Here is a 9261-nt window from a genome sequence, read left to right on the forward strand (position 1 = left end):
GGAACTGCCAGGTTGATCAAAGTGCAAATGAGCCTGCAAACGATACATTTCCTGATCGCATCACACCTGACACTTTGTGCTGCCTCTTACCTAAGATCCTTGTCCATGAAAGTAATTTTCAGACTGCCTATTCTCTTACTGTGTCTGGTCACTGAAACTGGAATTGTTTATTTCCCAGAATTATGTGTCTACTCTGTGACTGTAGGATTCTAGCTTCTATAATAAGACATATATGACGTCTTAGCTGTTGTCAACATGATAAATTTACTAAGCGCAGCAAAACTCCTGGCCAGTTCCCTAACTGGAGCAAAGATGGAAGCAAGACCTGGTAAAAGGCTGAGTTAAAAGAACATTTTTAAGGAATTGCAGTGCTGCTGTTCTCAAGTGTAGGTGATGACCTGGGGCAGAGGCTGGGCTGGGCTTTTTGTAAGGAAGGCATGTAGACAACCGTTTGCTTTCGGTACCAATGGCGTTTGAATGGATAGCCTAGAAAAGAGCAGCTTGAAAACAGTTTATTGGTTTTAGCTCAACATTGGACTAATCACTTTCTTTGGATTACTTCCAATAATATATTGCAATGGATGATAGCAAGGCAAAGTTCAGTTCATTGTGGCTGGAATTATCCCAGATTTTGAATTTAAAAAGTCTAAGTAAGTGAAGTTTATTAAACGGATAAAAATGATAATTTTCTCTCTGAATTTGTAGTTTATTGTTCTTAAGAAGGAAAATGAAACTTTTCAGAATAGTTGCTTTTATATTACATAAGTAATTAATGTTACTTGTAGAGTAATTAGAAATTGCAAGAAATGTAAAGAAGAGAATAAAAGTTGCCCATATTTTTACCACCCAGAAAATGACTATTGATATTTTGTGGAAAAGCCTTTCAGACTTTGAACACACACACACACACACACACTATGTGTTGTCATGCAACATTTAAAAACCATGATTTTAGAGACTGGGATTTTTTTGCAACCAGCTGTGCCTGAAATACTTTACCTACCCTCTCTTAAGTTTTCTTCTCAGATTCAGTGTCTCAGATCAAATGTCACCTCCTCAGAAAGGCCCTTCTGACTGCTCAGTCTAAGACTGCACCCCATTCTCCAGTCATTCCCGATCGATTTACCTCCTATGTCACTGTCTTCATAGTTTATACTTGTTTCCTGTCTGTCTTCCTCACTACAGTGTGGGTACCATCATTCTGTCCTAGTCCACCATACCCCATTTCCTGGTGCAAATCCAGAGTAGGGGTTTATTAGGTATTTGTAGAATAAGTGAGGAAATGACTGACTGACTGACTGAATGAATGAGACAGTTGGCCTGAGAGGGTGGAGGCCAGAGGCACAGATGAGAAGGGGAGCGGAGCATCTGGGCAAGCAAACAAATGCATGGAGTGTAAGAGGCAGTTCTGAGGACAATCTATCACTTATAATAGGCCCAGAGGGATCTTAAAGGCACTGCTTGGCCCCTAACAAATGGCAAATAGCAAAACATAAAAAAAGTTTGTCTCAGAACCTGATTGAGGGTTTGGTAGAATTCAAATGCCTTTACAATTACCTTCGAGCTTTTAGATTCATATCCTCATTTTTAGTTATAGTTTTACCTCTTTCAGATTAATTGTTTAAACTGAAAATTTATGATTACTCATCAATTTCCAGTAGTTGACTCCAGAAAAACATGGGTTATTTTCCCAAATGGTGTTGCTTTTTGTGTCTTTGATTCGGCTCACTGGCACCTCCTTGCCTGTGATTTAAAATTATGTAAAATGAACAACATGTTGAGATAGGAAATTATGCAGGAATGCTCAGGCTATAAACTAGCTAGCTGACAATGAAGTTACTGTGAAAAATGTCTGCAATAATACTTTGCTTTCGTATCACATAAGACCTTGACTTGAGGCAGGTAGAAAATTAATTATAGGTCCCTTAATTTTAACACTTTTGGGGGAAAAAAGGAGCAGGGTCATTACTCCCATTCGGAGATAAGATAATTGAGAAACAAGTATTTTAATTGAATATTGGTGTGGGAACTGTAATAAACTTGGAGGATTTTATCTAATATTCAGTTTCTCTAGCAGTCAAGGTACACACTGGATTACATGTGAAATACATAAGGGATTTATACACAAATAGGTGGCCATTCTGCTCCTTTCCTGGGTATTCTGTGGTTGTTGGGGAAATGCTTCTTTTTATTGCCTTTTCTTTCAAGCGTAATATAAAGATAAAAAGATGAACTTAAAGGTAGTGGTTTGTACTTCTAAATGACTATTAAGGAAATCCATCTCGTTGCTGTTGTGATCCGGAGCTACTTAGCAGTCAGCTAGTAGAGTGAAACTGTAAAGTAGGTTAACCTTGTCCCTATCATCTTCCATCTCAAGCTGCTTTCCTCTCCCCTGGCCTAGGTTTCCTTCCCCAACCACCATTTCTCTGGGGTGGTGGAGACCTTATACTTGTTGAAATGCGCATTCTAACCCTGGCTCTCAGGCAGCCCTCTGGAATGTTCTTCCTCAGGCATGTGCAATCCTCCAAGAAGCCTTGCTCAGCACCTGGTCTAAGTGAGTCTTTTGTGCACTTACTCTCAATCACATCCCACTGTTTAATTCCTTTTATAGCATTTATCATAATCGGTCTCTTGTTTTATCATTTATTCATTTATTCGGTCTCCCCTATGAGACGTAGGTTCCATAAAAGCAATGACTCTGTCTTGATCGTCTTTGTGTCCTCTGCCCTCCAAGCCAACGAGGACTTAAGTCTGTCCCCTCATGTTGGGTATTTATTTAGAAAGGGAATAAAAATGCCTTTGAAGGGATGGGGGAAAAACAAAGCTTCATGAGCTAGAGGTACTTTTTAGACGCCAGCAGCTGCAGGAAAAACATGTTGCGGGGAGAAAAGAAGAGAGAATGAGAAACACACACACGCTAATGAGGTCATTTATAACTTTAGTGAGTAATAGCAGATGTATTTAATTGTTTAAAATATTTCCTACAATAGACATGTTTTATGACTTCATGGTTCTCTAAAACATATTTGCCTAGCTTTGGATTTTTTTTTTTTTTAATTAATTAATTAATTTATTTATTTATGGCTGTGTTGGGTCTTTGTTTCTGTGCGAGGGCTTTCTCTAGTTGCGGCAAGCGGGGGCCACTCTTCATCGCGGTGCGCGGGCCTCTCACTATCGCGGCCTCTCTTGTTGCGGAGCACAGGCTCCAGACGCACAGGCTCAGTAGTTGTGGCTCACGGGCCCAGTTGCTCCGCGGCATGTGGGATCTTCCCAGACCAGGGCTCGAACCCGTGTCCCCTGCATTAGCAGGCAGATTCTCAACCACTGCACCACCAGGGAAGCCCCTAGCTTTGGATTTAACACAAGCCTTGGGGTTAAGGATAACAGTCCAGCTGGGGAAAGGCAGCTTCAGTCGTAAAACATTTTGACATTTCTAAGAGAGCTAGCCTCTTTTATCCTTCTCCTTTTTGAACTTCCTTCCTCTTCTCTCTTCCTTCCTTCTTTCCTCCCTCCCTTCCCTCTTTCTTTCCTTCCTCCCTTCCTCCCTCCCTCCCTCCCTCCTCTTCTCTTCTTTCTTTTTTTCTCAACTAAATGATATCAAAATAGTACATGCTAGTAGTAATGCTATTAAAAGTAATAGTACAATTAAAAGTCAAATGATAATAAAGGGTTTATGTATCAAAATGTGGCAATACCTTATCCCAACCTCTCCATTCTCCTGATTTCCTTTTCCCAGAAACACCCATTTATAGATTTCCATGCTCTTAAATAATATGTGAATACTGCTCTCTTTTGATTCATCGATTAGAGACATAATTTATTGAATTTCTAATATGGTAGATGAGGACTTAACTCTCTTATATCACCATACCCTCTTCTTCTCCCCTATTCTCCTCATATAATTATACTATAAATTTTGGTTAAATATATATTGTTTTAACATTATTATGCCTACAAGTTTTATTCCCTGAAATTTGTAATATCCGGGTTTCCTAGGAGCAGACCCTGGGGCAAGGATTCCGGTACAAGTAGTTTATTTGGGAGGCACAGGAAACACCAACAGGGAAGCAGGGAAGTGATCAAAGGAAGGAGAGACAGTCATAAAGTGTGCATTGTCAAGTGGTTACCACTGTGGGTAACTGGAGCTTCAGTCCCAGTGAGGGACATCCTGGGACATGGTGTAGAACACACTACTCATGGCATCCCACCTGGAGGGTAAGGGAGCTAGGGTGTTAATGTACTAGCCCCCGTCAGAAATCTGTGGAGCGTTGCTCCCAAGCACCATTAATTCCTCAACACTTCCAGCATGCTGTGTGCAAATGCTGGCAGTTAGAAGTTGGCTAAGAACACCAACTATATAGTCCATTATGATTATGGTTTCATACTTTTTCCCTGAAATTAATAATTGCCTTTTAAAGTTTGCTTAATTTTCTTGATACCTATTGCAAATTCTCCCCCTGACTTCCAACAGTTTCTCAGCACAAGATTTTACAAAGTAAATTACATCAAGTAATCTGTCAGCTCCAGTTTTTTTTCCTTGGAGACACTCCTGGAGGCCTCTATTATGCTCGATGGACTGCACACTCTGGGGGTCATTTTCAGAGATGTCATCCTGGAACTTCCTGTGCTCTCATCAAGGGAATGTGCTTTGCCTTCTGAGCTGGATTCCTTTCTTTCCTGGTCAAAGTGTATTTCCCTTTCTTGGTGGAGCACATTGTTTAGAGCATAGTCCGGTTAGAACACTGCTGGGGAGAGTATCTTGTCTCCTGAGTCACGCTTCTCCCATCCGGCTGGTTGCCCTACTTGCCTCTGCATTGCTGCCATTCTAGTGTCTCCCTTTTGTTGCTAAGAAGACTCCCTTCAACACGATCCTGTATTGGTTGGATCTCTTTTTTTCGGTATTCTGTGTTTTTCTTTTTCTTGGATTATTTCCTCACGTTGATGGAATAAACCTTCCAGTGTCTTAGAAAAAGTGCCTGCGAGATTAATGTTTTAGATCTTGCATGTCTGAAAATGTCTTTATTTTCCCCTTGATTGATGGCTTGGCTGGATAAAGAGTTATATGTTGGAAGTAATTTACTTCTAGAATTGTGGAGACATTTTGGTAGTCTTCTGCCTTCCAATGTTGCCAGGAAGTATGAAACAATTCTAATATATAAACTTTTATATTTGGCCTGTTGTTGACATTAATTTTTAACCTCTGGAAGCTTACATAATCTCTTCTTTGGTTCCAGTATTTGAAACTTTATGATGAAGTCACTTGGTGTGGGCTGACTTGTACCCATCGTGCTGTGTGCTCTATGGGCTGGGTCCTTTCAGTCTGGAAATGAATGTCCTCAGTTCTGGGAAATGTGCTTAAATTTTTTTGTTGATTTTTTAACTTTTTCTTTCTGGTGCTCCTGTTTTTCTAATGATGGACTTTCTGCTCTGGATCTCTAGTCATCTTATATTTTCTCTTCTACTTTCCATCCCTTTCTTTTTAAAACCCTTCTTTCTGAAAAATCTTCTCAACTTTACCCTTCAATTATTCCATTAGTTTTTCATTTTAGATAATGTGTTTTAAGTTTCTAAAAGCGCTTTTTAGTTTTCTGAATGTTTTTTTAAAGCATCCTGTTAATACTATTTCATGGATGCAATATTTTTCTCTTAACTTTCCAAATAAACCAGTGATTTCAATTGTTGTTTTAAAAAAAATTTATTTATTTATTTATTTAATTGGCTGCACTGGGTCTTAATTGCGGCACGTGGGATCTTTGTTGCCGCATGTGTGATCTTCCTTGCAGCATGTGGGATGTTTTTAGTTGCGGCATGTGGGATCTAGTTCCCTGACCAAGGGTCGAACCCAGGCCCCCTGCATTGGGAGTAGGGAGTCTTAGCCACTGGACCAATAGGGAAGTCCCTCAATTGTTATTTTTGTGTTATATTTTCTTCTCTGTGCATAGTGTCTATTTCCTTCAAGTTGCTTTTTTTGTTTTGATATTGATTTTTGCATCTTAATATGTATTTTTCATGTTCAAAGCTTTCCAGGTGTTTGATAATCCTTGATTTTCTGCTTATAAGAGTGAGAAATTAAAACTGTGATTGGAAGCTCCAAGCACATGGGTGGGGCTCGTTGACTGAGCTTTGCCGAGGGATGAGCTATCTGAGCCCTTTGTAAGGAAACCCCCAGAGCTTGGCTGTGTTTTGTCAGGTTGGCATTACTGCTCCTATTTAAGATTGGGAATTACCTTTCCCAGATCCCCCTTTCCTGTGTGATTAGCTTGAGCAAAGAGGGGAACTTGTGTAAGACTGGGAAAGTGGAGGTGAAGTAGGAGCCGTTACTCTCAGAAGTCACAGTGATCAGAGACAATGACATATAGATACAGATGTATAGCCCATGGGATCCAGTCTCTCATCCCGCCTGCTGACCCTGCTAACCGAGAGTGGCCTCAGTCCATCAAGTGCTTGATGACAGTGCTCATAGAGGCCATAGCTTCCACAGACCTGCCATGGGCCCCCTATTCACCATTCCACTTGGATGGCCAAACATGTACTCTTTCTGAAAATTTCCTGTACGCTCTATCCACACCCTTGCTTTTGTAAGTGTGTTTGTTTTCTATGTCTGCTATAACAAATTACACCAAACATACTGGTTTAAAACAACACAAATTTTCTTTTTTTAAAAAAAATTAATTAATTTTTTTAAATTTAATTTTATTTTTTATACAGGTTGTTATTAGTTATCTATTTTATACATATTAGTGTATATATGTCAGTCCCAATCTCCCGATTCATCACACCACCACCACCCTCCCCCTGCCACTTTCCCCCCTCGGTGTCCATACGTAAAACAACACAAACTTATTCTCTTATAGTTCTAGAGTCAGAAGTCTAAAATTAAGGTGTTCCTTCTGGAAGCTTCAGGGAAGAAATCCATTTCCTTGCCTTTCTCAGCTTCTGGAGGCCAAGTACATGGCTCCTGACTCCTTCATCCTCAAAACACATCACTATAACCTCTGGTTTGTCTTCAAATCTCCTTTTTCTCATTTTGATCCTCCTGCCTCTCTCTTATAAGGGCTGCTGTGATAATATTGGGCCCATCTGGATAATCCAGGATAATCTCCCATCTCAGGATCCCTAGCTTAATCACACCTATGAAGTTTCTATTGCCATGTAAGGGAACATATTCTGAGGAGTAGGATGTGCATGTCTTTGGGAGTTACTGTTTTGTCTACCACGGTGAGTAGTAACTTTCCCTGATTTTCTGATTCCTCTCCTCCAGACTTCCATATCCCCAGCTCCTCCCACATTTGTGCAAGCTCTAATTCCTAGGATAAGCCCCATGGTCCCCTAATATTTATCTTGGCTCTGATTTCCTGACTGAACCCTGATTGGTACACTCGCAATATCAATATCTCCATGTGTTTTCTCTTGGGCTAGTCAGATTCCCCCTAAATTATTCTTAGTTTCCAGCCTGGAGAATAAATACTTGGCTGTCAAGGGTCTGGGAGTCAAGAAGGTGAAAATGGTAGAGGGGCCTTCATTGGTTGTATCCATTCATTGACTTTGCTTTTCTATTTTTGGTTTGACTCTCCCTCACTCATTTGCTATTGGAGTCCCCAGTACAGAGGTCCTTTGCCTTACTGTCTCCGGAACAGAGCTTCAGTCTCTGGCAATGTGTAGGGGGAGGAGCAGAGTTTCAGGGGCAGAGAAGGGGGAGGGGCTCTAGGGACCTAACTACTTCTACAAGAGTCTTTATCAGATTCTGCTTTCATTAGCCTTCACCCTCTCTTCACTCCGCTTCCAAGGGGGCCTTTTGTTACCAGTTCCCAAACCTTTTGAAGATTCTGTGGTTAAATAAGGTTGCTTCTCAACTTTCCTACTGATTTCTTAGAATTTGGCTTCTGGAGTCAGCTGAGACAGTTATCACGTATCTATCTGCTTGACTGTTTCCAAAATATTATTGATGTTACCCATTCTTTTTCTTCCTATTTTTGCAGGTTTATTTTTTTAATTAGATTTATTATTTTGAGATAATTCTATATTCACATGTAATAATAAGAAATAATTCAATATTGTACATCAGCTATACTTCAATTTAAAAAATAAAGGAAGAGGGACTTCCCTGGCGGTCCAGTGGTTAAGACTTCGCCTTCCAATGCAGGTGGTGGGAGTTGGATCCCTGGTTGGGGAGCTAAGATCCCACATGGCTCGCAGCCAAAAAACCAAAACATAAAACAGAAGCAGTATTGTAACAAATTCAGTAAAGACTTAAAAAATCGTCCACATCAAAAAATTCTTTTAAAAAAATAATAAAATTAAAAAAAAATAGAGGAAGAATTCTGAGAAATCCCGTATACCCTTCACCCAGCTTTCCCAATTATAACATCTTGCATAAATAATACAATATCAGAATCAGGAAATTGACATTGATATAATCCACTGATCTTATTCAGATTTCATCAGTTTTACATGTACTTGTGTGTGTATGTGTTTAGTTCTATGCAGTTTTATAATATGTGTTTTATATTTTTTTAAGGGAAAAAGGCTCCTTACTGTAGTTTAGTGGAGTTTTAGAAGGAACAAAATTAGATGCTGTGTCCCATGTGCCATCTTTATATGAAAGTTGAATGACAGAAAACATAACAGAGTATTATGAACTTGTGAACAAAAGCAGAGAGCATGGTCAAATTTTATCTTCTTTACAGCCTTGCCCACAGGCTGACAAGTCAGCTAACAAAACTGTTCATTTAGCTCACTGGGCTGTAAATACTGTTTTGTTTTTTGTTTTTGTTTTTTATCAACTCAGAGAAAGGCATTTTGCAACACAAAACTGAATAAACAATTTTTAGGATCATGATGTTGTATTTTCTCTGTGGTAGGTGCCTTGTCCATGCTGAATCATAACTGATGAGTTATATTAATTAAGCTTGGATAAGAAGAGACGTAGTATTTTTTTAAAGTTTCACATTCTCTTCTAGAGGAAGAAAATTGTATTTTCTGATTTTCGCATAGATAAAGAATTAATAATCCAGTAGGATGTAGGAACAGAGAGGCCATGGGGATCTATCCTTGGATATGTAGCTCTACCTGAGTCCCCTAAAATCACTCTTAGTAGTTGGGCACTCAGATGATTACATTGTCTCAGTGGATCACTTGGACTCAATTTAATATAGTTGTGGAAAATTCGCAGTGTGTATTTACACTCAAAGTCAGGAAGTAGGAGTGGAGGCTATTTGAGACCATCAAAACCAGGCAACTTCTAAACTAAAAGTCAACATA

General features: G+C 39.6%; 1 protein-coding gene across 2 annotated transcripts in view; it reads left to right on the forward strand.

The window, feature by feature from the left end:
- Positions 1–9261, forward strand: part of KCNAB1 (potassium voltage-gated channel subfamily A regulatory beta subunit 1) — a 417300-nt gene that overhangs the window by 95148 nt on the left and 312891 nt on the right. The window lies entirely within an intron of this gene.

This window comes from Balaenoptera physalus, assembly GCF_965194825.1.
Source record: "Balaenoptera physalus genome assembly, chromosome: 4".
Classification (NCBI taxonomy): Eukaryota; Metazoa; Chordata; class Mammalia; order Artiodactyla; family Balaenopteridae; genus Balaenoptera; species Balaenoptera physalus.